The following is a 27,541-nucleotide window of genomic DNA, read 5'->3' on the forward strand; positions in this document are numbered from 1 at the left end:
AACAGATGAAGAGACAGAAAATAGACAGACAGACAGACAGACAGACACCCAGCGCGCAGCTTTAAATTATTCTAGACTCATTTCACCATCTCTTACCCTAGGCACTGGAACTGCTTTTGTCAGGTTTGTGGCTTGGATATGAAATATTCCATGAAGGCTTGGTGACAAAAGGCTTGACCCGAGGAGGGACTGCTGGGAGGTGATTGGGTCATGAGAGTTCTAATCTCATTCATGATGTCATAGCCACATGGACTGTTAGGAGGTACAATTGGGAACTGAGAGAGTAGCTGAAGGTCACTAGGGCACACCTTGTACCAAGTCTTTTCCTGTGCCTTTCCTTGCTTCCTGGCTATCAGCAGCTTGTCTCTACTACACACTTCCACCATGAAATTTCTGCTCCACCACAGAAGAAAAACCAATGAAGCCAAACAACCATGAACTGAAACCTGTAAAAACATACACCAAAATAATCCTTACTCAGAGAAGTGGATTGATTGGGCATTTTTATCACCGTGACAGGAAGTTGACTAACAAATCACGTCAATAGAAATGCTACTGAGGAAGGTGAGCATGCGTACCGTTTGCTTGCGTCTAGTCTCTGCACCCATTCAGACATTTGCCTGGGGTGCTAGAGATCAGGGAGTATCCCAAATATAAGGCAATTCAGTCAGTTGGTGTCTAATTGCTGCAGACCCAGAATCCCTTTCCATTTACTTCTTTTTTTGTTAGCAGTTTATTTATTTTTTATTGGATATTTTCTTTATTTACATTTCAAATGTTATCCCCTTTCCCAGTTTTCCTCCTTCCCCCTGCTTCTATGAGGGTGTCCCTCCACCTACCCACCCACTCCCAACTCCCAGCCCTCAATTCCCCTACACTGGGGCATCTATTAAGCCATCATAGGACCAAGGATCTCTCTTCCCCTTGGTGCATGACACGGCCATCCTCTGCTACATATGCAGCTGGAGCCATGTGTACTCCTTTGCTGATGACTTAGTCGCTGGGAGTTCTAGGGTATCTGGTTGGTTGACATTGTTGTTCTTCCTATGTGGTTTCAAACCCCTTCAACTCCTTCACTCCCTTCTCTAACTCCTCTATGAGGGACCACGTACTCAGTCCAATGGTTGGCCTCCAACATCCACCTCTGTATTTATAAGGCTCTGGCAGGGCTTCTCAGGCTCCTTTCAGCATGCACTTCTTGGCATCTACAACAGTGTCTGGGTTTGGTAACTCAACTTTTTCTTCAGGTCACCTCACTTGAGTCTCTTCAATAAATCCAGAGGCCATTGGATACCCCTGGAACTGGAGTTACAGATGGTTGTGTGCTGCCATGTTGGGGCTAGAAATCAAATCTTGGTTTTCTGGAAGAGTAGCAAGTGCTCTTAACCACTGAGCTATCTCTCCATCCACTGTTCATTTAATCTATTCCCTCATTTTTCTCTTACTTCATATACATTATCCTTATTTTTATGTGTATTTTAGACATACCATTCTTAAATGGCTCTATGCTATTAATAGATAATTAATAGTTCAGTAATTAATTTATTTAATGATTTTTGTCAACATTGTTTGCACACAACTTTTAATGTGTATTGTCAGAATCTCCAAGGAAATTTTCTTTCGCAACTCTTTTTCTGTATTTACAATTATCTTAGAATAAATTTCCAGTCACGGAGGCTTAGAGTCAGGGCATGAATTAGGTGGATGAATTTAACAGCTAAAATTTCAGGTGGCCCATTGAAATTGTAATTTCAAATTTTTTGTTGTTATCTGAGATTCAGCTTAAACTGAGAGTCCTGAATTTTATCTGGCAGAACTCCTACGAATATTTTAAACCTTTTATGCTTCTGTGCAGTCACTTTGACTAGAATGAGAGAGGATGTGGAGATACCTGGCTTTTTATTTGGGATGTCCTGTTTTAAGTGCTTTGTGCATTTGTGTGTTAATCCTCCCACTGACCAGTAAAGGAAGAAATTGCTTTTAGCCCTACCACACAGAGGACAAAGTGGAGATCAACGGGGTTAAAATACAATGGTGAAGACTTACATAAACCAACGTCGGGAAAGATAGAGTTTAACTCACTGTCCTAGTTTTGTTTCTGCTGCTATGATAAAATACCCTGACTAAAGCAGCTTAGAGGAGCAGGGTTTATTCGGGTTTATAATTCCATGTTACAGACCACCATAGGGACAAAGGACAGTCATGGCAGAATTTCAAAGCAGTGGTCGAGAGCAGAGAGAAATAAATGCATGCATACTGCTTGCTTGCTTGCCTGCCTGCCTGCCTGCCTGCCTGCCTGCCTGCCTGCCTGCTTGTTTGTACTCAGTTAGCTTTTTCTTCTCTTATTCAAGAGAAGATCTGGTGCCACTGACACTGGGATAGATCTTCCCAAATCTATTAACCTACTTAAGATAATCCTCTACAGGCAGACTGACAAAACTAATCCATTGTAGACTATCTCTCACTGAAACTCTCTTTTTATGTGATTCTAGGTTATATCAAGTTGACAAATAAAACTAGTCTCCATACTTATGGGGCCTCACAGGTACAGTGACCACAAGAGGCTAAAGAACAAGATGGCGGGTTTATCTAAGTGTGGCATCTGGCTTGGTCTGCTTTAAAATTCAACTGAGCAGCATTTCCCATCTCCATAGACCTGAAAACCTTCTCCCTGCACAGAAAAGCACTTAGGGGCGGGGTAGGGGAGGGGCTGTCAGAGACCATTTTATGTGAAACTAGGGAGTGTATTTGTCTTGCCCATAACAGAGCCAGGTTTGACTGCTCACTTGGACTCCTCTCCGTCTCTCACTTAGGTCTTCATTCTCCTCTTCCTGATTACAGTATTCTATATCTCACTAGTTACTTGTATCACATCTCTGCCCCTTTTACTCAAATGGGGAACATATTTATGAGTTTTTCACTTCTGTGACACATACATGCAAGAACTAACAGGAATGGAGGGACAATTTATTTGGCCCAATCCATTGCTTTTGGGCTGGAGTAAGGCAGAATGCCCTAAGGAGTTTGTAGTGGCTAAGAAACAGAGAAAGAAACAGGAGAGAGCTCCAAAGGATATGTACCAGCTATCCCAACCCTCCTCTTGGCCAGACCTCTAGAAATGTATATAACCTCTCAGGAATGCCACCAAATTAATAATCTCCCCATGGGATAAGTCAGGGCTCTCATGGTCCAGATATTTTCCCAAGGTCCCGTCTCCAAACACGACATCAGGAACTAGGACTTCAAGACATGAGGCTTTGGGAAAACATTCCATATCCAAACCTGAACTGGGAGCACTTGGGGCCTGTTTTCCTCTGTTTAGATCTTCACAGCCATGCTTCCCCTCAACAAGCACTCCTCTACTACCTGGACTGACCGTGGATAAGGGAGATCCCAAGGAGGTGTTTCTCCACTCGACTACTTTATTTTAAAATAAGCATCAGTTCAGAGTCTTGTTCTGTCTTTCCCTTCTCCCATGGTCCCCTACTTCCTCTCTTCCCCGCATGCCTGCCACTCACCATAAGTTAGAGTAGATGACAAGAAAATGTACCTGAGAGATAACAGGATGCCCTCTGCCCAGCCAGAGGGCAGGAAGAGCATCCAGTCAACATCCTTGGGTTTACAGGAGTGGCCTGACTGATGAGGCCAAGAAAGGTTTTTAAGGGGTGAAGAGATGCCAAGTGTCACTGAATAGATGCAGACAGACAGACAGATGATAGACAGACATACAGGCAGGCAGGCAGACAGTTGCCCAGTACAAAAGGGCTAGCCTTGGTGTGGGGGAGATCCTCTTTAGTTAGAACTTGGAGGACACAGGTCAGGCTTGCCTCCAAAATTAGTTAAAATTCTCACGGCTCCTTCCCCCGTGCTTATGAAGAGTTAACAGCTCATGGTTAATGCCAAAATGACCCTGGGAAGCCTAAGGCTGGAACTGACCCCTGGGCTTTGGGAAGCTTCCCAGCCATTGCTGTGGCTGCTCCCAATTGCTAAGCATGATTCACCCTGGTCTGCTTAGAAATGATTCACAAAATAAAACTTTAAGGTTTTTAAAACTGCTCATAAAAATGGATCAATCAACACAAGGCTGAAATAATTAGCTCCTTTTGCTAGGAGACAAAAAAAAAATAAAAAAAGAAAACAAAACAGTGCTTCTTAATTATTGCACTGATTGAGAGGTTTTTAAATACAACAAAGAGGCCTCGGAAGGCTCTGTCCTTCTACCTGCCTATAGGGGAAAGAATCTAATTAAAACAAAGAAAATAAATTAATATTTAATGATGTGATCTCCCCCACATTCTTTTTACTATTTCACCCAGTGACAGTTACAGAATTTCCCCCAGCAGAACACAAAGTCCTATGAGAGCCATGCAGGTGAGGGGCAGACTCCCTGAGGGACTTCCTCAGCTCAGTCCACGAGAGCCATGCAGGTGAGGGGCAGACTCCCTGAGGGACTTCCTCAGCTCAGTCTTGGCCTCCCACTTCAATGCCAGCAAGCCTCACAGCCACATGTCCCTGTTTGGGGCCAGTCTTGAATCCGGTCTTTTAGTTAGAGAGAACCCTGTGAATGTTGACAAAGTGCAACAGTCTCAAAGAGTTCTGGGGGATTCTGAATCGCTGTGAGTGAACACTTAGTTCACTCACCTAAGCTCATTTGCAGTGAACCCCACGTCCTTGCCCAAGCCTCCCTGAAAACCATGCCATCACATTCAAGTAGGGTATGCCACCCGATTGCTGCTGTGCCCTGGGAAATGGGTAGAAGGGTGGCAGGGCTACTGACTCTGAGTGCCTGTGCAGTGGGTTGTCTGGGAGGAGGAAGAAGAGGGTAGCTCAGTAGCATTTTTACCAAGAATAAAGACCCACTGCCAACATAAGCTTCTATACTGAAGGTCAGTGAAGTATGACTTCAGTAGGGTCACAGGATAAATGGAGGGTGTAGGGCCCAAACTAGCCCTATCTCATGAAAGGAGTCTGAAGTACCCAGTAGTAAATACCAGCAAAGCTACCAGATGGCATTCAGGTTCTCAACATCATTTTAAAAAAATCAGGCCTCAACCCAAGAAGCGCAACATGCTCTGCATTGGGCTATCTTCTCAGTTAGCCCTGAAAAGAACCTGCTGGCTCCTTTCTCTCAGCTAGCCCAGAAGATACTGGGCCACTGAGTTAAAAATAAACTAGTTGGAGTTTGTTCAGGGTTAACAGGAACCCTTCCATTTAAAATACCAGCCCATAGTTAGCTCCTCGTTGGGACTGAGCTGCATTCCAAGAAAGAAGGTACTTTATATTTGAGATTTGGTGGGCAGCAGACCTGAAGGTACCTGCTAGCGGCCACTTTCTTGCAAGTGGAGCTGCAATAAAACCCAACTGAGTGTCCAGTGGTGGGATGTTAGGGAGAGGTGCCCTGTCTCAGGCTGTGCCTCTAAACCTGAATCCAAGATGCCAAGATTCAGGAACCTGGGTGTCCAGCAGACAAGTGGTCTCCCCAGTAGCATACCTAGACAAAGCATCGGGACACATTTCATCCCAGTTTTATTCTATCTACACTCTCTGCACCCTACGGTCTCCCCCCACATAGTTCTGAGTGATGAATCCTGAATCTACTGGAGTCTATTCTATATATGAGAGGATGAGGCGAGTGTCCCTGCAGAGCACAGCCATGGTCCTTTTCAACAGAATCCATTTCTCTGTTGTGTGAGAGGCAGGAAAGGTAGTGATAGGATGAAGACCCCACCACGCAGCTCTGGTGTCTTCCTCCTCCATGTAAGCACCCTGAACCTGCTCTGCTCTGCTCTCCTCCTGTGCTCTCATATCAGACCCAGACCCAGCCATCATTCTTTGTTGCTATTTGGTTTTGAGCAGGGTCTTTCCATGTAGTCCAGGCTTCATTTGAACCCCTGATCTCCTGCCCCTCCATCCCAGCTGCTGAGGTTGTAGTGTGTGTCACCACCAACTGTGTGCAACTCTCATTCTTCTCCCTTGAATTGGTGAACTTACCCACTGTGTACAACTCTCATTCTTTTCCCCTGGATTGCCACTCCTGTCTCCCTACTGTGCTTCCACTAGCCACTTGTCTTGCTGAATGTTCCCAATGGCTTCATAGTTTACAGGAAGGGGGGTGAGGGGGAACTCCAAACTTTCAGAGTACTAAAAGGCATTAAGTGACATTTTCTCTCATTCTATGGGACACTGCCTCAGCTAGCCTCCTGTTCTGCAACTCAGAAGTTGCCATCTGTCCCATCATAATGGGACATGGATGCCATACTCTCACTAGCCCCAGAAAGGATAGAGCCTACAACAGGGCTGGGATCCAAATGCCAGGAGACTGGAAGCAGCCTGAGTCTTCTGAACTTCTGTTTAGAAGTAGTTAAAGGCAGCTATTTGTGAAGCTCTGTAGTCTCCATTTGAGAAATGAATTGGGATACAGCATAGCGGGGGGGGGGGTGGTTTTATTTTACAGTTTATTTAATTCACTCTTCCTGCCGGCACTGGTTTAATTCATCTGTGCGGCTAAGGCGGAAGGACAGAATTGAAATATTAACCTCCGAGGCAGCGCTGGAGCAGATAGTGGAGTTCTGCCCAAGAGTGCGAGCAATAGATGAAAGGCAAAGAGGAGGCTTCCATGGGAGAATTAGAGGGGGGATAATAGAAGCCTTCGCTCTAATGGTTCATTTTCTTTCTCTTTAGTCCAGAGTGATAAAAGCAAATAAATTTGTGTTTAGAATCACAGATACAGTACAAGGCTGTTATATAATGATATTATCTTCCTGGCCAAACTTTGTTAGAAGTTCTAATGTCGAAAGCATGCAAAGTGGATTAAAATATCACAGTCGAGCAGTAGAGCCTGTCAGGATGACAGAATATTATTAAACCTGTGTATTTATCCCTTAATTTTCATCTCCACATGAGATCCCAGCATGGTGCTGTTTCTGCACAAAGCCATCAGCAGAGGGTGGTCTAGCATGGGAGGGGACCACTGGGCAGAGCCAGAGAAGTGTGCTTACCAGCTAGCCTCTGCTTGAGCAGAGTCCAACCTAAGCATTTAAGTAAACAGAAAGGTGGCCCACTGCCTGGGTGGCATTTAGCTGGCACTCTCTCCAATCAAGTCTGTGGAGGAACAGAGAAGACTCCGGAGGAAGAGGCCAGGTGTCGGGGTGAGATGAGACTGACACATGCGCCAGCTAGTCTGTCTTCAGGATGGGTGAAGACATCCTCTGTCCTCTGGATCTCCTGCTCACTGGGTAGACACCAGCAGCCACCCCAGGGATGTGAGCTCTCTGTACCCTGCTGAGCAATGTGGTTTTGCACACATGCTCTTTATGAATCATAAAGCTGTCTCTAAGAAGGGAATAATTACATTTTGTAGCTAGGGAAACTGAGGCACTGTAGCCATACAACTTGCCCAGGTCATGTGATGCACACATCATCAAGTAGGACAGGGCTACCCAAGCCTATAGATTCTATAGGTAAGCAAACTTTACCACTGTCAGGGTAAGAAGAGCCAAAGTGGTGTGGACACCAATTCAGAATAGCCCTATAATGAGTGTTCAGACCAGCAAGCCGACGCTGAGCCCCAGACGTGGAGGGAGTTCTAACAGGGTGTACTTGTACATAACAGCTGCAGAAAGTTGAACAGGTGTGTGTGTGTGTGTGTGTGTGTGTGTGTGTGTGTGTACGTACATGTACGTACCTGGGGGAACCAAGCAAGACAAGAGACCTAACTTTTGTGGTGTTTGAATTGATCATTCTGTGTGTAGACTTAATATAACATGAAAAATAGCTTAACTAGAAGGGGCAGGGGGCCCAGCATAGCCATCTTTCATCTGTCATACTATAGTCTGGGGACCTGCATCTCTCCTCTAGGGAGAAGGGATCTCCCTAGAACTCTTCACTGCTGTGTGAGTGCCTGCTCCTTCCTCTTCCCCTCCAGCATAAACTCCAGGCCCACTTCCTCCAGACAGCCTTCCTTAACTATCTTCATCTCTATCTTTCTACTTCAGGTCTCCAGCAAACAGGGGGTTCACTGCCTCAGTTTAGACCTATCCCCTTACCATCATCAAGCCAGGCCTTCAGGATGGGCCACACAACATGGAAAACAATCAAAGGAAAAGCCTTTAAGATTAAAAAGACATTTGTACCCATGGAACCCAGAGCTCTAATACTATGAGGACCTCAGAGAACCTCAGAGACAGACTGAGCTTTGAGGAGAGCCTGCAGGCATGGTGAGGCCTGGGAGATGCTTGGTGAAAATGCACTGAACGCTAGGAGGGCTTAAGGGACAGACTGAGAACTAGGGAAGTCATGCTAAGAGCATATGCTAATGGCTGGACAGGACCTAGTGAAGGAATACTGAGGGCCTGGGGCATGTTGAGGACTGGAGCTTCTGGTGGGGATGTGCTGAGGTCTTGAATGGCTTTAGGGGACACGCTGAAGACTAGGGAGAGCTTATAGGGGTTGCTGAAGGCTAAGAGGGCCTGGAGGGCATGCTAAGGGCTAGAAACCTATTGAAGGCCTTTTGAGAGCTGGAGGGTCTAAGATGTATGCTAAGGACTAGGGAGAGATTGTGGGATATGCCAAAGGTAGAGAAGGCCTGGGGGCACACTGATGTCTTGGTGGGCATAGACAGCAGACCATGTTAAGGACTGGAAAGGGCCTGGGGAAGATGTTGAGGGTTGGGCTCTGGAGTCTGCTTGGGAAGACCCAGGGTCAGAGACACCATCTTTACCCTCTGGAGATCCACTAGAAGAAGGAGGACTACAATTTTACACAAACAAGATTTTTGCAAGAAAATTAGTAACTAGAACAAGAACGTAAATCGTAACAAATGCCAGAGGCCTCCAAATCTAGGTCCCTGTTGAGATTTTTTTCAGGTTTGGTGCCAGCAGTGGTCACAGACACAATTTCTGTAGCACCCTGCCCTGTCATGCCTCAGAGCACCGCTGAAGCTCTGCTCTCTCAGTATTCCTCTGGGCCTGCAACTTCTTTAGCTTTGGAACGCCTTATGCCTGTGAAGGAAACTGCAATGCCCAGGGACCTATGTGAAGAACAGAAAAGACAAACCAACAAACATTTCCTAGCTGCAAGTGCAGCTGCTCTCCTCCAGACCAGCGCCTTGCTCACCCTGTGAGACCCAGGGACAGCTAAGTTGGGCTTACTAGTGCCCTGAGTAGAGCAACAGGCCTGTCTGCCTTGAAAACCTATCTGTAGGACCTCGGCACTCTGGTGACAGGGGCACTGAGGCAGAAGGGTCCTGGGCTCCAGGTTAGCCCAGGTTCTAGAGTAAGACCTCGTATCAAAGTCCAAAGTCGAGGTGGCAATAAGGTCTTCTGAAAATAGCTCCTATATTCTAAAAGAATGGAACTTTTGCTGCTCCTCACGACCAAAGTTAATAATAGAGTTGGAGGTCACTTAAGACTGCTCTCCTCCTGTGCCCTTTGCCTGTTTGTCTAACCTGCTTTTAAGTGACAATGTAACAATCAACCTTACTCGCCTTGGATTTTCCATGTAATCAGTTTGTGCCGCCTATACTAATGCATAGCTTTGATCTTAAGTTATGTATTCTTCCATGCCCCTGACCCAGAATAATTCATGTATATCATTTGCTGAGAGCAGCAAATACTGAAGTTGAAAGCAACTTTGTAAAATCTACCATAAAAGTTGACAGCATCCATTTATGGTTCTTGCTTGATAAACAATGATGTTTGTTGTCTTGGTCAGTTAAAATCAGTTGCAGCCAGCTACTTAATCCCGTGTAAAACTCTGTTAAAGATTTCTGTAAACTATCTCATTCCTTCTCCCCACGTGATTTCTGTTTCATTCAATAAATATAGAGTGAAGCCCTTTGTTAGGTACAGACACACACATGTGCACACACATGGGGTCGGGGGTGAAGGCAGGGAGATAGATCCACAAGAGCCTTCAGGTAGTCATAGATTCAAAATCATGAGACAGACAGAGGACAGAAGACTAAGAGCATGAAGCAGAAAATTCAAATCTGGACTCATTCTTGGTTAAACAACTCCAGGAGGAAGTACTTTTATTTCCTTCCTTACTGTGACACTGATACATTATTGCTAACTTGGAGTTAATCACTAATACATTACAATCCTCTCAGCTAGGTGTGCTATAATGAACCCTAGCACCACAAAAGGGGAAGTGGGGCTAAAGGGAAGCGTAAAGGGATTGGTTTCACTGTAAAGACGGAGTCAGACCCATGTACCTTCCATGTGCTCTGTCAAATGTTTTAAATAAAGGGTCATGGGCCAGAAGAGATGGCTCATCAGTTAAGAGCACTTGATGTTCTTGGAGAGGACCTGAGTTTGGTTCCCAGCTTCCACACTGGGTGGCTCATAACAGCCTCTAACTCCAGTTCCAAGGTAATCCGATATCCATTTATGGCCACCTTAGGATTGCATTCATGTGGTGCATATACATTCAGATAGATAGATAGATAGATAGATAGATAGATAGATAGATAGATAGATAGATAGATAGATACATACATACATACATACATACATACATACATACATACACTGCCACGCACACTCATCTACTCCAGTCACATCCAAAATATTGGGGATAAAATCCTGATTAAGGATAAGAGGCAATAAGAATCCAAAAGGAGATCTGTGCCTCCTGGATAGACAGTCACTGGTATCTCCTAACTCAGACGTGTTCCAGATCAGTCTTTCCAATCGTCAACACATCCTCATAATTAGGTATAAAGGTACTCCAAGAAATGATTCGTAAATGGCTAAGATTGGACATTGTTTCCTGGCCAACACAATGTTACCAACCTATCCTAGTTTAATACCAAGCTGTCCATAACTTGGAATTTCTCTCAAGGAATCTGCCTTGCCAGAGCTGGCAACAGAGGTCAAGCACATTCCTTAGAGCAATAGACAGTTCATAATAGTTAGAAATGTTTTACATACTAGAGAGTAATGAAGGGCTTCCACCCAAAGACCATAGAAATAGCATAGAAATATCAAAATGCCTCAACAGGGAGGGCTCCACTCCTCTTCCTCCTGCTTCAAACCTAGGTACCAGACCCTGATGACCTTGGTGTGGAGTTCACTTGTGTCCCCTGCTGTAACCCCCACCTGCCTACACGACTCTTGTCATCTGCCCTGCTTGCTGTATGCTACTTAAGCCTGCTTGTCACTTTGTATAAGGACTAGGACTTGGACTTGCATGCAGGACTAGCACTTGGACTCGCAGAAGGACTAGAACTAGAACTAAGATGGGCCAGGACTCAGACTCATGCAATCCGCAGTTCCCTGTACCCAGAGTGCTTGGGCCAGGGGGATGCAGTACCAGTTCAGAGGAGATAGCTGCTGCTTTAGACCGAGTATGTTTTAGATAGCCTCAGATGTACCTCAACTATTGAGCTGCCAGATTTACCATCTCTCTTTTGCAATGACTGTAAAAGTCTGATGCCATTTTTAAGAAATACATTCAGATCCTCTACTTCATGTGTCTTCTCTGCCATCATTTCTTCGCCTACGTCTTGTCGACCTGACTAGGACCCCTGTTTGTCCCGCGGGTTGAGGGAGGCCCAGATCGGCCTGCCTGCAGCAATACATACATATTATATAGATTGTTTTAAGAAGAAGAAAGGTCAACTTTATATTCTACACAAGATGGAAAGGCATTCCAGCTCAGCTTTATAAGACAAGGAATACTTGATATCAAAGCCAGGCGAAGATGTTTTGGGAGTGAAATAATTTCCTAATAGGCACCAGAGTGATTAAAAGAAATGCACCAACCATAGAAGAGTATATGCAAACATTATACAATTGCCATAAGTGCACATATGTCACTGGAGGTTGGGTGTCATGATTTCTCAAAATATCAACCATCCACGCAGCTTGTAATTCAATGACTTGATTAAATATCCAGACAATAGTAATAAGAATGAACACAAATGTTTCAGTGTGAACGAGGCTGGGGAGCGTGACACTGGCTACAGAAAGACATGCTGACGTTTTAGAGGTGATGAAAACATATTCTGACCCAGTTGAGGGGGACGTGAACTTGTCAACACTTACCAAATGCACCATAAAGTTAATTTCGTATTTGAAAATTCGTATCAAAAATGAAACTGCCTGGTTTGAACCAAAATTTGATGTTGAGCTGAGGCCCAGCTTTAGTACAGCATCCCAGGTGCTTCCAGAGGAAGGCCACGGTTTTCTCAGCTGATGTCACTCCTCAACTCACTCTGATCCGCATCTCTTTCCACTTCCCCAGATCTGTCCCCATAGGTGTTCCCCGATTGTGCTATTTCTGTACCATAAAGTTAATTTCCTTTTTGAAAAACATATCAAAAATTAAACTGCCTAGTTTGAACCAAAATTTGATGTTGAGCTAAGGTCTGGAAGACACTGAGCATGAAGTAAATCATTCAAATCTGGACTCATTCTTGGTTAAATGACTCCAAGAAGTATTGTTATTCTGTCACTCCACTGGCAAAGTTGACTGCCTTCCTCAGCAAAGCCTCCTCTACCTGTTTCATCTGCAGCCACAGTACACCCTAGATCCTCTCTATCACACTCTATCTATGCTGCATGGTACTGATAACCCCATAGAATAATCCCAGATGTTGCCTTACTCTCAAATTCTCCCTTGCTATGGTTTACAATGTTCCCAAGTCATTCACTGAAGTTGGTTGTCACCCAGACGGTACTGTATTATTCAGGGTTCTTTAAAGGAATAGAACTGGTAGAAAGGTCATGTGTGTATACGTGTGTGTGTGTGTGTGTGTGTGTGTATGTATGTGTATCTGTGTCTGTGTGTATGTGTGTGCTCACACACATGTGTGCATATGTATGCATATGCATCTGTGTGTACATGCATGCACACATGCATGTGTTTGTGTGTGCACACATGCACATGTCTGATGGTGTGTGTATGTGTAAGTGTATGTGTCTATGTCTCTGTGTGTCTGTGTGTGTTTATTAAGGGGGGTTTACTAGAGTGGATTTCAGGCTGTGCCCCAAGTAGCTGAACAACCACTATCTCCCAACAGAAAGGCCAAGAATACTGTAGTTGTTCAGTCTACAGGAATGGGTGTCTCAGAGGTCGCAGTCTGGTGCCAGAGTCCCAGATGATTTCTAAAGAGCTGCTTGCCTTTGGTGTATCTGGAAATCCTGAAGAAGTAGGTTCTAATTCCAACAAAAGATTGCCTCAGCAACAGGATAGATGAACTTGCCAGTAAGAGTGTGATCAAGCAGGAAAAAAGCAAAAGTCTCCTTCTTCCACTTGCGCTACAACCAGAAAGTTTAGCCCACATTTAGAGTGGGTCTTCCTGCTCCAAAAGATCCAGATTTAAGGTAGGTCTTCCCACTTCAAAAGAAATTTCTCACATCAATGCTCAGCTCCTCAGGATTTAGTTGGTTCCAGATTTACAATCCAAATTAGCCACCATAGGTGCCTAGGGTAGTAAGTGCTCAAAAATATGCCTGAATAAATAACCCTATATAGGATCAGCAAGATGGTTCAGTGGGCAAAGGAACTTGCTGCCAAACATGACAGCCTGAATTTGATCCCCATGACCCATGCTGAATGGAAAGAATCAACTCCCTTAAATTGTCCTTTGATTACTACAAACCCCCCTACACATGTGCACGAAAATAATTAGTAGATAAATGTGTAAACAGATTAATCAACAAATAAATAGAATAACCTGATAGAGGGGTGTGCTAGCACTCTTGCACATGTGCCTGAACACATACACATCCAACACACACACACACACACACACACGCCTGTACCACTGAACAAATTAAAATAACACTCTAACAGAGACATAGCAAGGTCATAAAACCAAAAGTTTCACCACCAACTCAGAAGAAAAACTTCAGAAAAGATAGGATAAATTCTAATATGAGACAACAGGCAAGGGTGGAAACCAGTGGCTTCATTTCACTTATTCCACCCTAATTTTGTTTTTGCAAAGAGAAAAAAATGCCATTAGCTCATTTGAGATGTCTGTCCAGCCAATGAGTTGCCATCTTGTTTCTTCAGGAGTCATAGTGCAAACGTTCACTGTACTGGTTCCTTCTATACCTGTAACCTGTCCTTCCACATACCTGACCCTTCCTTCACCAATTAGGGAAATCTAGCTATCTCCCTCTAGTGGTGGAAGGAGAGTTAACAGTGATAGCAGTGTTGCCCAGTAGGAGACTCATGGGTGAATGGTGAGATCAAACCTAGACTCCAGAACATCATCACAGCAGAGCTTTCTAGGCTCTAGAATTCCCTTCTATAGGAACCTTCTACTTTGTTTGACTTTGTTTTGTTTGTTTTTGCTTTAGCTTGGGCTCACAAGGACTTCCATTTGAAAAAAAAAAAAAAAAGAAGAACTGTCACCAAACTTGTGCTGCTATGATAAGAGCAATAGCTAAAGAATCTGAACACAGCACTGTTAATGTGCATATTGATCTACAAGTACAAAAAGAAATCCTCTTATAGTTTTCCCCAAATAGAGCTTTTTTTTTATTTTTCATCACTAAAAATTTGAATTTTACACAGATTCCTGGGTTGGTGGTTGAAACCTATCAGTTCATTAGGCCCTAGCACCTGTCTTGTCCCTAGAGGCTTTTCCAGAACCACGATCTCCCTCACAGAAAGCTGACAGCTCCCTTGGGTCACACCTCAGCTCCTATGGCAGTTTTGTTGTGCTGGTGAGCCTCTGCACCATCAGCCCCAGTCTATCAGCCCACTGACTTCTCTTTCCAAGGTTTTCGTTTGCACAGCTTGTTTCATGGCTTCCATTATCTTCCTGGTTTGATAGACATGGCATTGAGCTTAGGAGAGCATCCAGATATGATTATGGCAAATTTTAGTAAAATCAGCATGGAACAGAAAGGTAATACTCATGGAAAAACCATAAGTAACTATAGTGGACAAATGAGCTTCTACTGTAGACAGCAGTCTTGGTTGTGGAAAATATCTTACACAGAACAGATCCAATCAATCAAAGGTGGTACTTTTGCCCTAAATGTCCTTAGGAATCAGCTTGCATCTTCTACATATTTATTTTTATGGGTTTGTTTGTATGTGCACCATGTGGTTACAAGTACCAACACAGGCCACTGAACTGGAGTTACAAATAGTGGTAAGCTGCTTGATATGGGTTGCTGGGGATATAACTCCGTTCTTCGGTAAGAACAACACATGTTCTTAACTGCTGAGCCATCTCTTCAACCCTATCTGGAATCTTCTAAATGAGCCTCATGGCCAGTCAGCAAGACTCACTTCAAAACTATGACCCTTGAGGCTATGGAATGGAAGTTGGGTTCCATGAGTCCTTAACTAGTGCTTTCTTGGGCTGTCTCATGCTGAACAATGTGGTGCTCCTTCAAGACCACCTAGGCTCTCCTATCTGCCACTTGACTGCCTTTTGGTTGCTTCTCATAAGGTGTTTGTTCTTTCCCATCCTCTGTGACATTGCTGAGTAAAAAGCTAGAAGTGAAATGCTTACAAGAGCTCAGGCATGCTGGGCAGGCCATGCTGACCCATTTCCTGGCCATTTCTATCTTGCCACTCTAGACTTCTGCATTGTCCCTCTTACTGTCTTCCCATCACATCACATCCACCCCTCTAGGACCTCTTACATGAGTCCTTTCATGAGCGCTTGGAGCCTTTAGACTTTCTCACCAAAGCCTAAGCTGTCCACAGGGTTGTTGATGGAAGTACGGGTGACTGTGCCCCAGGTTGCCTCAGCCAAGCATCAGAGCAGTAGGCCCTGAAGACTCCACTGCCCCATGCCTGCTCAGCACTAATTTGAGCTGTGACACCATTTTCAAAGTTGTCACCACCTCAGGCCACAGTAGAACCTTTCTTGAAGGAATAGGAGCAGTTGCTATTTAATTTCCCTCCTCCACTTCTCAAGAGCTGAGTTCCTAAGTTCAAAGGCATCTATCATGGTGAGTGATGGATTGTATTTCAAAGCAGGTTGGCAGCAGGCGGGAATTGGATTCAGAAACAACCATCTGGCTTTTGCAACTGTGTGCTCTTTGCCCTGCTCAGCATCATGCTGGCTGTCACAGAAATCAAGTGGCCAAAGGAGCAGAACTTGGTTCAGTGATAGGCCTCCTCTGTGCCAGAGAAGCAGTAGATACCTGAAACCAGGGCTCCCATCTTGAGATGTTGATGAAGAAAATCAGGCTAAGCATTGAGACTTTCTTGATAATCTATTACATGCTAGGTGTTGAGGAGATGGACTGACATGACCCACAACACCCCTTCACTAACTCCTTTTCAACCTCCAGCTGAACTATGGCAGCCTGGTTCTTGTAAAATGAGCAATTCTCCATGTCTAAAACCAGTGTCAGGGCTCAGTTCTGAGCAACCCCCCACTAACTACATAATGCTGGCAAGTCTTAGAGATTTGAGCTTCCATCTAAGAATTTACTCCTTTATCCACAGATTGAGAATAAGAATACTCTGACCTTAGGCGATCACAGCATCCTTACAGCATCCATTTCAGTAGCCATGACTTCAATGCGAATGTTCACACTAACAAGGACCTTTATTTGCATGTGTTCTACCCCGAGCACTCAGGAGTTGGGCTCTGCAATGTTCCAGAGGCTCGATAACTAAGCATTATAGTATATCCGTGTGACCAGGAGCTTGGCCCTCAGGTTGCAGTTTCCTTCAGATGAGTAAAATGGGAGGCAACCAGTCCAGCACCTGCTTCCAGCACACCTTGGGGGACAGTGTGTTCCCTGACTGCCCAGCACAAAGCTGAAGAGAGGAGAGTCCACCAGCAGTAAGCAGCAACGAACCACACTTACAGTCAACAAGTCAAGCCGCTGGCTATCCTGTTTCCAAACACACTTTCGATTAACAAACTCCAGAATTTGCAGATATGAGTGCTGAACAGTAGAAAGTTGGAGAAACAGAGCTGTCTTGACCCATACCTCCAGATAAATAACATTAAAAACAAGCAAAACCAGAGAGATTCTATACTGTCTAGGAATTCATTTCTAGGTAATCAAAGAATGAATATATTTGAGAAAGAGTTAAATACACGCATAAGATAAGCTGTGTGTGTGGTGGTGGTAGTATGGGTGTTGGGTGTGAGTACATCTAACAGAGACAGCAAGTGACCTCATCCACTGTGAATACATACACAGTCTCATTAGTTAACATTTATGAGGTGTCTGTTGTATGACAGACACTATTCTCAGTACTTCTAAGTAGGTTTCTTCTTTTAATTTTCACAGCATATTAATGTATGCAAAATACTTTATAATAGCCAGGAATGAGAAAGCTCCATAGGAGCAGTGCCCAATATCACTGTTTCTATCATTGTCCCCAGTTTTAAGTTAGTAAAGAGAGAAATAGAAATGGCACAAGAGAGAGAAAGAGGAGAGGTAGGAGGAGGGAGGGGGAGGGAAGATAAGAGAGGGGAAGGGAGGAGAAGGGAGGGGAAGAGGGGAGGGGAGGAGAGAATAAAAGAGGGGAGGAGGGGGGAAAAGAAGGGAAGGAGAAAAGGAGGGAGGGAGAGGAGGAGGAAGGGAGAAAGGAAGAAAATAGAAATGGACTTTTCCCTTTCCTTGTCATTTCAAAGCCATCTCAAATGAGGTGTGTGTGTGTGTGTGTGTGTGTGTGTGTGAGAGAGAGAGAGAGAGAGAGAAAGACAGAGAGAGACAGAGACAGAGACAGAGAGACAGAGACAGAGAGACAGAGAGAGAGAATAAGGCATTCATTATTCCAATTATCTAGTGCTGGATACTGCAGTGGTGACTCATGGAGTTACTTACCTAATCCTGTTCATTTGCCTGAGAACCTAGATCAGCACACAGGAGAATGCAAAACTCTGTATTTTTTTCCCAGAGGATCACAGATAAAAACAAACAGTAAGTTGAATCTCAAGACACATTACACAACTTAAAACTAACCCCCATGGACAATTCATGGCTGGAACTCACGCTGCCCAGCTATGGTATAATAAACTGGAATGCACTCCATAAGCTATAGAAAAGCTAAAAGCTACCTTGCATATGGACACACCAGTAAGGAGAAAACGCTATGGGCATGCTGAACAAAGACTGCTCCTCGATGGACGCTCTGCTTCTGTATTGTGAAGGAAGTGTAAGTCCCTGAGAAAGGGCTTTATTAGTTTTTTAACTAACCAGAAGAGGACAGGTCCCTTGGCTAAAAACAAAAAATAGCAGAGTTCATTTTGCCAAAGTCTAGCCTGATTTGTTCTTTTATATTTTTAGATATAAGTCTGATTCATCTTTAACAATAGTTAATTGTTCCATTTATGCTATCACTATGGCAAGTACTCTACAAATATATTCATTTTTAAAAAATACTTATCTTTAATCTCTTTTTACAGTTCCTGCCCTCTGACAGTTCCTCATCCCATTTCTCCCTCCCTCCTTTGTGGCCCCCCATCTCCAAGAGGATATCCCCAACCCCCACTCAACCCTCACACCCACCAAGCCTCCTCACTCCCTGGGGCAGACTAATGGAAATGAGGTAGAACTGAAGGAAGCAAGGCTTGATTAGAGAAGTGAGTCATTAGAAACATAAGCTGGAAGGGAAGATTTTGGTCCCTGTACCCTTCTTTCTCTCATCTTTGTTTTCTGTCTGCCAGAAGATGGGCAGCTTTCCTGAGCCACCAATGGCATGATGTTTCTGCCTTGCCACTGGCCAAAAACAATGGAGTCAGCTGCTCATGGACTGACATCTCTGAAACCATGAACCCAAACAAATCATTCCTCCTTTAGGTCCATTATCTCAGGCATTGACTGTGTCTCTGTCACAGGATACTTCCCTGGCTGAGGTGGATGTGGCCCAATGTGATGATGAGATCATAGGTAGATATTAAGATCTCTTGTGTCAGTTGCCTCTAGATGGTGGGTTTCTCTTCCTTTTGACACTGCCAGGAGCCCAGAAAATGCATACTTCTCCAAGTTTTCCTGCTTGTTAGGAATAAGAGCAGACACACCTTACTCAGAGTCCCAGAAAAGTGAAGGAAAGAGTGCCCATCACCTGGACTGTCAACTACAGGTCTGTGAGCTGTGCAATCCACTGGATCAAACAGTCTTTGATGCTCCCTGTCTATGAAAATCAGGGCCAAATATTGTTCTACAGTTGATAGATCAGCCCAGGACTCTGTAGACTTCATGGCCACTTTGCAGATAGGACCATGGAAATTACTAAGTTCTCCAAGGCCGTGCTGCTATCTTGCTACCCTCACCTGTATCCAAGCCACCTGTCCCAAGTCTCCTACTCACAATGCTGCCTGACTGTCTGGATAATCCTCAGCATGGCCTCCCAGATGGTTCTCCCCTTCCATGCCTCCATCAACATACATGTTGCCAAGGTGGCACAACTCTGCAGGGCATACCGCATATTTAACACCTCTCTCCTCCACTGGCTAGTGACTTGATATTGATTAGCTAACAGTAACATGGCCCTAGGTCAGCTCTTCAGCTTCAGCAAGGCCCGTGGTGGAATTCCTTAAGGGAGACCATAGCTGCACAGCTAGACTTCTAAACCAAGGAGGTGCTGCCTCTATGTCTGTGCCTGTATTAATTAACCAATCTTTTAATGCTGGCTATGTCCGCATATATCATTATAATAGCCAAGCTTATCCTCTAAATCAGGCTCATTTAAGCTAGTGAGGTGGTGATTTGGGGAGGCTGAGGTGGGACTAGATTTTTTTACTTAATAGTAGAATCAATTTAGGAATGGTAAGGGCAAAATTATAAAAGCATCATTCATTCATTCATTCATTCATTTTTCTCATAATGCATTAAAGGGACAGCCCCAGGCCAGGACCCTGGAGAGTGAGTAAATTATAACTGATACAAAGGGGCCTCTAACTGAATGTGAAGAAAAAGGAAGAAACCAACTAGCCACACAGAAATACCTTGGCCCTACCTCAGCCCCAGATGACAGAAAATGTGAACGTGCTCAATGGAAAGGAGAGCATAAGAGGCCTGCCTACTTAGCACAGCCACACACTGTGGGCAGTGAGGGAGATTGCATGCCAACGTAGCGTTATAACTCTGTGTGCTGAGGCAACTGGTGGGGGAGACTCAAGAGAGCAGAAAAGGGACCCAGATGCACATAGTCACAGAGATGCAGCGTAGGATTCTCTCTTGCTGATGAGTGAGTACTTTTTAATTGCCACCTCCCTAAATCCAGCACATGTGGCAATGTGGATAAGGTTAGAATTCAGCTTATACTAGCTGCAAAGAAAGAGCTCTTTAACAGTCCCGGCATGTCGGCAGAGTGTGACAGATTTAAACTAGGTAAGAGAATGGATTGTTTTCAAGGACTAATTAAACGATGGAGCTGTTGATATTACCAATCACTGTCAGCTGTCACAGAGCAACCCTTTGATGCCACCTGTGTGGCTCAGCTCCCTCCAACTGCAGACTGCAGTACAGAGCTGTGCTCAGACTTTGCAACTCCTCTCCCCAACCCAAGTTTACACATGGACTTTACTGCTCATGGACCGTGAGAGCCTGGTTACATTGCCTGGTACCTATATGCCTCAGTTGGTCTTCTGTACAATGGATCTTGCCCCTTCTCCCTTCTGAGAGTGGGGTCAAGTTTGCAATCTTAAAGAAACTTTTCAGCAAATGTCGTCATTATTTCAATTTCCACCCCAGCCACGCTGGAAGTGATTTGCCTTCAAGGCTGGTTAAGTGCATTCTGGTGACAACTCATGCTGGCAACCACACTGCTTTTTGAAAGATGTAGAAAGGCCCAAAGTGGACAGAGAAGGCCTCAGAAGGCCTGCGGAGATCACCTCACGTCTTGTAGGATAAGATCCTAGCTATGCTGTGATGACTATTTCTGGTTGTCAACTTGGCAGCATCTAGAATGAACTACAATCCAGAAATGGAGGGTCCACCTATGATCCAGATCTTGAGATCCTTCTTACTCCTCTGGGTAAGGAGGAGTAAGGGTAGGGACCCAGCTAAATTAGTCACTTTGCATCACTGGACCGGATACTCAGCAGAAGGAAATAAAGGGGAAAGTATTTGTTCTGGCTCACAGTTTCAGTCTGTGGTTACCTGGACACATACACTTGGTGGAGGAGCCTGTCGGTGGTGATTGGAAGTAGTTTTCTGTGTAACAGACAGGAAGCAGAAGATGAAGTAGTATATTGCCCCAAGGACTTCCTCTGGCCAGGCATAGCTCCTACCTTTCATCAGCCCTAATAACACCGTTGCATTATGAAGCCAGAAACAATGAATATGAGAATATCAATCCATTGGATTCATCCAATTGGTTCCAGTTAACCCTGGAAAATTCCTCCAAGACACACCCAGATTAATCACAGTCTTCTTACCTGGGGTTCATCTCTCACTAAAGCTCCTTTTGGGAGATGGCAGACACAGGTTAGAGAAGAGTTCCTTCACTTGTGAGTGAGTCAGCATTTTAGTTCCTGCTTTGGCCTCTATGCAAAGGGTGGGTCTCTCTTCTCTCAGTGTTCTGCCTACTTGATGCTTTCTGTTTTTCAGGCCCAGACTGGAAATTTCTGTACAGCCTTAACATATATCTAACAGAGAAGGATGGCTGCCCAGCCTTCTTAGCACCCTATCCAGATGCTGTACTTCCTGGAGCAGGATCTCTCAGAGGTCCAGTTTAAAGTAATCTTCAATGCAATGGCTGAAGTGCTGATTTAAAAAAAAAATGCATGAACTAGTTAGTTCAAGAGTCTTCACTTAAAGTAGACTGAACTCAACCTCAAAAGTGGTTCATCATCTACAGAAGAGTTTTGCCAGGTCTAATCTGGTACCCCGAGACATCCCTTCCATTTCCTTGTGCTTTATTTTGGTGCAATTAATAAATATCCCAATGGCTATGGCATTCCAGGGCAGAAACTCATAGTGCCTGTCCTCCCAATCACCCAAGTGGAGAATTTGTCACTGCCCGATCTGCAGCCCCTTGTCTGGCTCTGCTTCTTCCACTCATTCATGGCCAGTATCTGTTAGTAGAACCCTGGGGATGTATTATCCCAGAGGCCCCTTTGGAAAATGGGTCCACTGACTAAGTTCCCACACACAACCCCGCCTCTTGTTTCAGAGTGGAAATTCAGCTAGCAATGTACACATAGGAGTGTCCTGTTCTCCACTCATAGGCAGAACCTGTGCTCCGAGACTCCCAAGGACTGCAGGTCCAAACAAGTGACAAGTACTCTCCTTGGTGTAGAAATGCCAATCTGCAGACAGACAGCATTGCATCAACAGCCTAAAGAGCAATCCACAGGCACAAAGAAAGACCAAGAATAACTGGGGTGTTCGCCAACCAGAGGAGATCCTGAAAAGTTGATACCACATTCACTAGACTAATAAAGGCAAATGACATAAGGTGAAGGAAGGTCTGGTCTCCCATGACAAAGACAGAAGAAACAGAACGTGCAAAGACCCTGAGGAATGAGGTTGTCAGAATCTAAACTGAGAGAGACACTGAGTGACCAGAGCTCAGGAACAAGTATCAAAGGCTAGAATACAAAGATCCTGGGAACTGCAGAGAGATTCCAACTTTAGTGTAAGTCTAGGTAGTAGAGGGACAGAATATAAAATACACAAAGCTCTCTGGGCTACAGGGATTGGTTGTGAGCAACAAGATGGGACACAGGCCACAAAATGCAATGTGGGCAACGGTTGTGAAGGTAGCAGACATGTAAATGGGGAGGTCACTCAAGAAACTCTGACCATGGGACAGTGTGGCTCAAGATTCTCTTGGCTTACCTAACAAGACCTGATCTCACATATCAAAGGCAGTACCTCAGTATCAGAGTGCTTCCCTCATATGCAAGTCCTGGGTTCAAACCCCAGTGCCACAAACACAACCAAAGGGCTGGAGAAAGTGATCGAAGCTGGACTCAACAAGCTACTGTGGGACATTATGGCACAGGAGAATCTGGGGCTCCAGATTAGCCTAGTAATGAAGAAACCTGGTAGGGTCTATGGGAGAGGAAGATAAAGAAAGCTGTGAGCAGACTCTTGGGGGCCAATCAGCAGCAGAGCTGAGTTCACCCAGGACCCACCTACAGGGATGTAATATCTATGGTACAAATTTCACTGGTCCCTTCAGGTGAAGACCAAAGTCAGGCCTCCCAGTGAGATGCTTCCCACACGGATCAAGCAGCAATGGCACCCATTTGAGGACAGCACTGAACAGTATTTTTGTTGTTGTAGTTTTCCAGAAACAATGATTAACTTCCTCCCTTCCTTTTCTTTCCGTGGAGAAGAGCCCATTTGAATCTGGGAGTAGTGCACCTATTTCTATATGTAGCTAGAATTCAAAATAGGATTTGTGAATAGGAATGGATGATCTTATCAGCAGTGACAATATTTACAAAATATGCTCTGACATCTATAAACGGGAATAGAGAGGGAAGAGGTGGCTACTCTGCACAGGCGTGAGTACAGTGTGGAAATGACCCCTCCTCTGCAGCCTCCCCTGCCTTCGTGACTCTTGAGTATAGAGTAGCACTCATAGCCCAGATAACCTGCTGGATCCAGGGCCCTGAGCAAGGAAGGGGAAAAACATTCAGAGCCATGACCCTGACTTGGATATGAAATATCTTCAATGAGCTGAAGGCTTAGTCCTCATGGCCATGTTCAGAAGTGAGGCTTTGGAAAGGCAACAGAAGGGCTCTGGCATCAGAGGTTCATAATCAGAGTATTGGAAAAGGGAGAAAACTGTGGAAGCTGAGGCCTGACTGGAGGAAGGAAGTAGCTTGAGGGGCAATGTGCCTTTGAAGGGTATATCTAATTCTCCCTTCCTTAGTCCTCTTCTCCCCTCCTCTCTTCTCTTCTCCCCTCATCTCCTCTCCCATCCTCTCTTTTCCTCTCCTCTCCTTCCCTCTCTCCTGCCCTCCTCTACTCTCCCCTCCTTTCCCCTCCATTTCTCTCCTCTCCTCTCCACTCCTCTCCTCTCCTCTCCCTTCCCCTCTGTTCTTCCCTTCCCTCCCCTCTTCTCTTCCCTCCCTTCCCTTCCTCTTCACTTTCTTTCCCTCCTTCCCTCTCTCTTCTCCTTCCTTCCTTTCCCCCTCCTTCTCCTTCTCTCCCACAATAAAGAGCTTTGCTCTCACACACCCTTTCCACATGAAGTATAAGATTTAAATTCCTATACTCCATAAAAACCATCATGACCCTGTCATGGAGTCCAGTGCCTCTGACAACTTGTGCCCATCTGTTTCTGTAGACTGTGATAACACAGGCCTACACTGGGTCTGGGGCCTTTCCTACAGGGAAGGATAAAGCATAAAACTCAACTCAGGCTATAGCCCTAGTGTTGAGCCACAGGATGGAGGTGGTGGCTCTGTACTATTCAGTGCCTAGTCCTCATTTTACATCACTGTGTAACAAATTATCACAAATAGCACACATTCTTGAGGTTGCATTTTCCAAAGTTGAAGTCGTGAAGTTGATGAACTGCACAGGGACTTGATCCTTCCCAGCTCATTCAGCATGTGTTCAAAAGCAGCTCCCTGGACATACAGGACTGACATTCAAGTTTTCTTGTGAACTGTTAGCTGACATCACTCTTAGCTTTCAGTCACCTTTGCTCTTCTACACATGGCCCCCATTGTCAGATCACAGAATTAATGTCCGACCTCTGCCAATCCAGAAAGACTGTGATCCATGGTCAAATCTCTCTGATATTTCTGCTTTGTACTCTAGACCCAAATTTAAATGACTCATATTAGACCCCAAAATAATCTCCATTTTGTCAACTCAGCTCATGTGTGTGTGTGGAGAGAGAGGAAGAGGCAGGGGGAGGGAGTAGGTCTGTCTATCCACCTATGTATTTAGTCAACTGATAGATGGCTACTAGAGATTGCACCCAGGACCTAGTTTATGGTGGACAAATGCTCTATTTCTGCATTATGTCCAGCTCTGATTAGCAATCTTAACCTCATAGGTAATTCATGCAACATAATCATGAAGATAAAAACCCCATAATATTCATATATTCTCAGTTTCTGACACACACAAAAAGTCTGAATTACACAAAGTGTACAACAGTGACAGGAATCCTAGGGGCCACTTTAGAATTCAGCAGCCAAGGCACATGAATGGGACCACAGCAATAGAGAACCCAGACATGCCTTGGCTCAGTGCCCCTTGACAGCTCATAACAGCCAGGCAGTCACTGATACAGACAAAATATCCTCCAGTGACCCTGTTGGTGATAGAAACCAGGACTAAGGGTGTATTGCCTTCATGATGTGGAATTGTTGGCCTTGGTTAACTGGCTTCTCTTTGAAAGTCTAAGAAGATCTGAGGTGTGTGCCATGCATGAGCATGTACATGAATATGTGTGTAGCATGCAGATTATGTGTGAGCATGCAGATGGAAGAGCACAAGTCAGACTCAGCAAGTCTGCGTGAGCTGAGCTGAGCCATTGGACAGGTCTCTACCCAGAGAATAGTCAATTAATTACCTCTTCTTCTCCTCTCTGTTCTCAGCCTGCAGTATAAAGATTGAATCAGATGGTCTCTACGAATGCATACATTGGTAAGGCTGCACCATCTGATGTGGAGATCTTCCAGAGTTTTCCTTGGCTCTTGCTTGATTTCACAATTTGTTTACATACTTTGTACATAACATTAGTCAGTGTTTTCCAGAGAAACAGAACCAATTAAATGTGTGTATATATATGCATGTGTGTATACATATATCATAAGGAATTGGCTCACACCATGGAGACTGAATCCAGACCTGGAACGCCAATGGTATATACTGCAGTCTAATACAAGAGCAAAGGCAGGAAAGACAGACAGGCAGAAACAATCTTCTTGCTCAACCTGTTATTCTATGGACGCCTTCAAGAGATTGGGTAAGTTTAACCCACCCTGGGGAGGCCAATGTCCTAAACTAACTCTGGTGATCCAAGTATCCGTCTTACCCATATGTGTGCTTCTACCATGAGAACACCCAAGGTAATATGTGGGTCTGTGTGTGGCTACCTTGTGGCCAATCAAGTCCATATATAAAATTGTAAGTGGGAAAAGCATCCAATCACATTCAGGAAACCTATGATTGACCAATCCCTGATCTAAAGGATGCCACCACATCCTTCCCAACACCCTCCCAACACTTTCCTGTTTCTCTTGAAGCACAGCTCTGGAGTCTACTGAGCTAAAACAATACTCTCCAGTAGGGGCAATGGGACATGATCTCACACCATAATATATTGTAGCTTTTAAATGCTGGGCCAGACTTTCTGACTCAGCACATTTTAATCCATTTTATTTGCTAAGATCAGGGAGATGTCATCTGTAATAATCCCACCTGACCTCCCAAAGTCAGGCTGATAAAAATATTAACGTCAGTTTCTTGCAGCCTGGCAGAGAGCAACGCCCTGTTTGACAAGCAAACAAATGGCCCAGAGCTGTCTGCGGGATGCTGATGAACCCATATTAATGAATCGTCTCATCAGTGAAAGCTGCCCTCTGGGCAGAGCTGCCACAGGCTGGAGTCTTCAGATTCAGTTGCCTTCTTTGTCAGGTCCTTGTCCATCGACAAGGGCATGGCACCTCAATAGACATCTGTGGATGGTCATCTTTCCCAATGCTGTGATAGCAGGAGTACTGAGGGACTTAGTTAGGTCCCTTTATTCTTCTGCCACAGTATCTGCCCCTTGCTCACTCCCTGTCAGATATTTCCACCTTTCACATTCATGGTCCAAGCCCTTCGGTGAATGCTAAGCAATTCTTAAATGGGAATAAAGAATCATTTACAGGGTTCAGAGTCTTATGACCTGGGTCTTATTTTTCCTAAGAGTTTGCTTGGTCATTTGTTTAACTGTGCATCTTCTTGTTAGCTTGTTATAGCATCAAATGATGAGACTCACAATGTAAGCAGTTTGGAATCAGTGCCCTGCCTCACATTCCCAATAAAAATGTGGTTTTGGTCTGGTCTCTGTAGGCTTGGGGTTTCTTTCTTTTGTTTTAATGTTTTTGTTTTTTTTTATTTTTTTAAATTTATTTATTTTTATTCTTTAATTCTTTTTTACAGTTCAGACTTCATACCCCTCCTGGTCTGCCCCCCTGACTGCACCCCATCCCATACCTCCTCCTCCACTCCTGTCTTCAAGAGGCTGTCCCCATCCCAACACCCATCCTACCAGGCCTCTTCCCTCTCTGGAGCCTCAAGTCTTTTGTCTGTTATGTGCATGTTCTGTCACTGAGGCCAGACCAGTCCATCCTCCTCTGTATATGTGTTGGGGGCCTCATATCAGCTGGTGCATGCTGTCTCGTTGGTGGCTCATTGTCGGAGAGATCTCGGATGTCCAGGTTAATTGAGATTGCTGGTCTTCCTACACAGTCACCCTCCTCCTCAGCTTCTTCCAGCTTTTCTCCAATTCAACAACAGGTATCCCCAGCTTCTGTCCATTGGTTGGGCGTTAATATCTGCATCTGACTCTTTCAGCTGCTTGTTGGGCCTCTCAGAGAGCAGCTATGCTAGGCTACTGTCATATGTGTATGTATCTGCATATGGGTTCAGTGCCTGAGGAGGCTAGGGCATCAGACCCCCTACTGTTGGAA

The 27,541-nt window shown here is 44.7% G+C and overlaps 2 long non-coding RNA genes across 6 annotated transcripts in view; one reads left to right on the forward strand and one right to left on the reverse strand.

The window, feature by feature from the left end:
- The window catches only part of LOC116102059, a 128,111-nt gene extending 127,825 nt beyond the window's left edge, over nucleotides 1–286 (reverse strand). For 3 of the 4 annotated variants that reach the window (XR_004122990.1, XR_004122992.1, XR_004122991.1), the window contains exon 1: nucleotides 97–286. This is a non-coding gene — a long non-coding RNA (uncharacterized LOC116102059). The remainder of the gene's footprint in view (nucleotides 1–96) is intronic. The other variant, XR_004122989.1, reaches the window with a different exon arrangement.
- Nucleotides 245–26,774, forward strand: LOC116102060. Of its 2 annotated transcripts, none has more exons than XR_004122994.1 (3): nucleotides 245–564; nucleotides 25,460–25,830; nucleotides 26,327–26,774. It is a non-coding gene; the product is annotated as an uncharacterized LOC116102060 (long non-coding RNA). The 2 variants fall into 2 exon arrangements; XR_004122993.1 differs by having other exon boundaries at nucleotides 26,337–26,774.
- Nucleotides 26,775–27,541: the final 767 nt, after the last annotated feature.

This window comes from Mastomys coucha, unplaced genomic scaffold, assembly GCF_008632895.1.
Source record: "Mastomys coucha isolate ucsf_1 unplaced genomic scaffold, UCSF_Mcou_1 pScaffold21, whole genome shotgun sequence".
In the NCBI taxonomy this organism is placed as follows: Eukaryota; Metazoa; Chordata; class Mammalia; order Rodentia; family Muridae; genus Mastomys; species Mastomys coucha.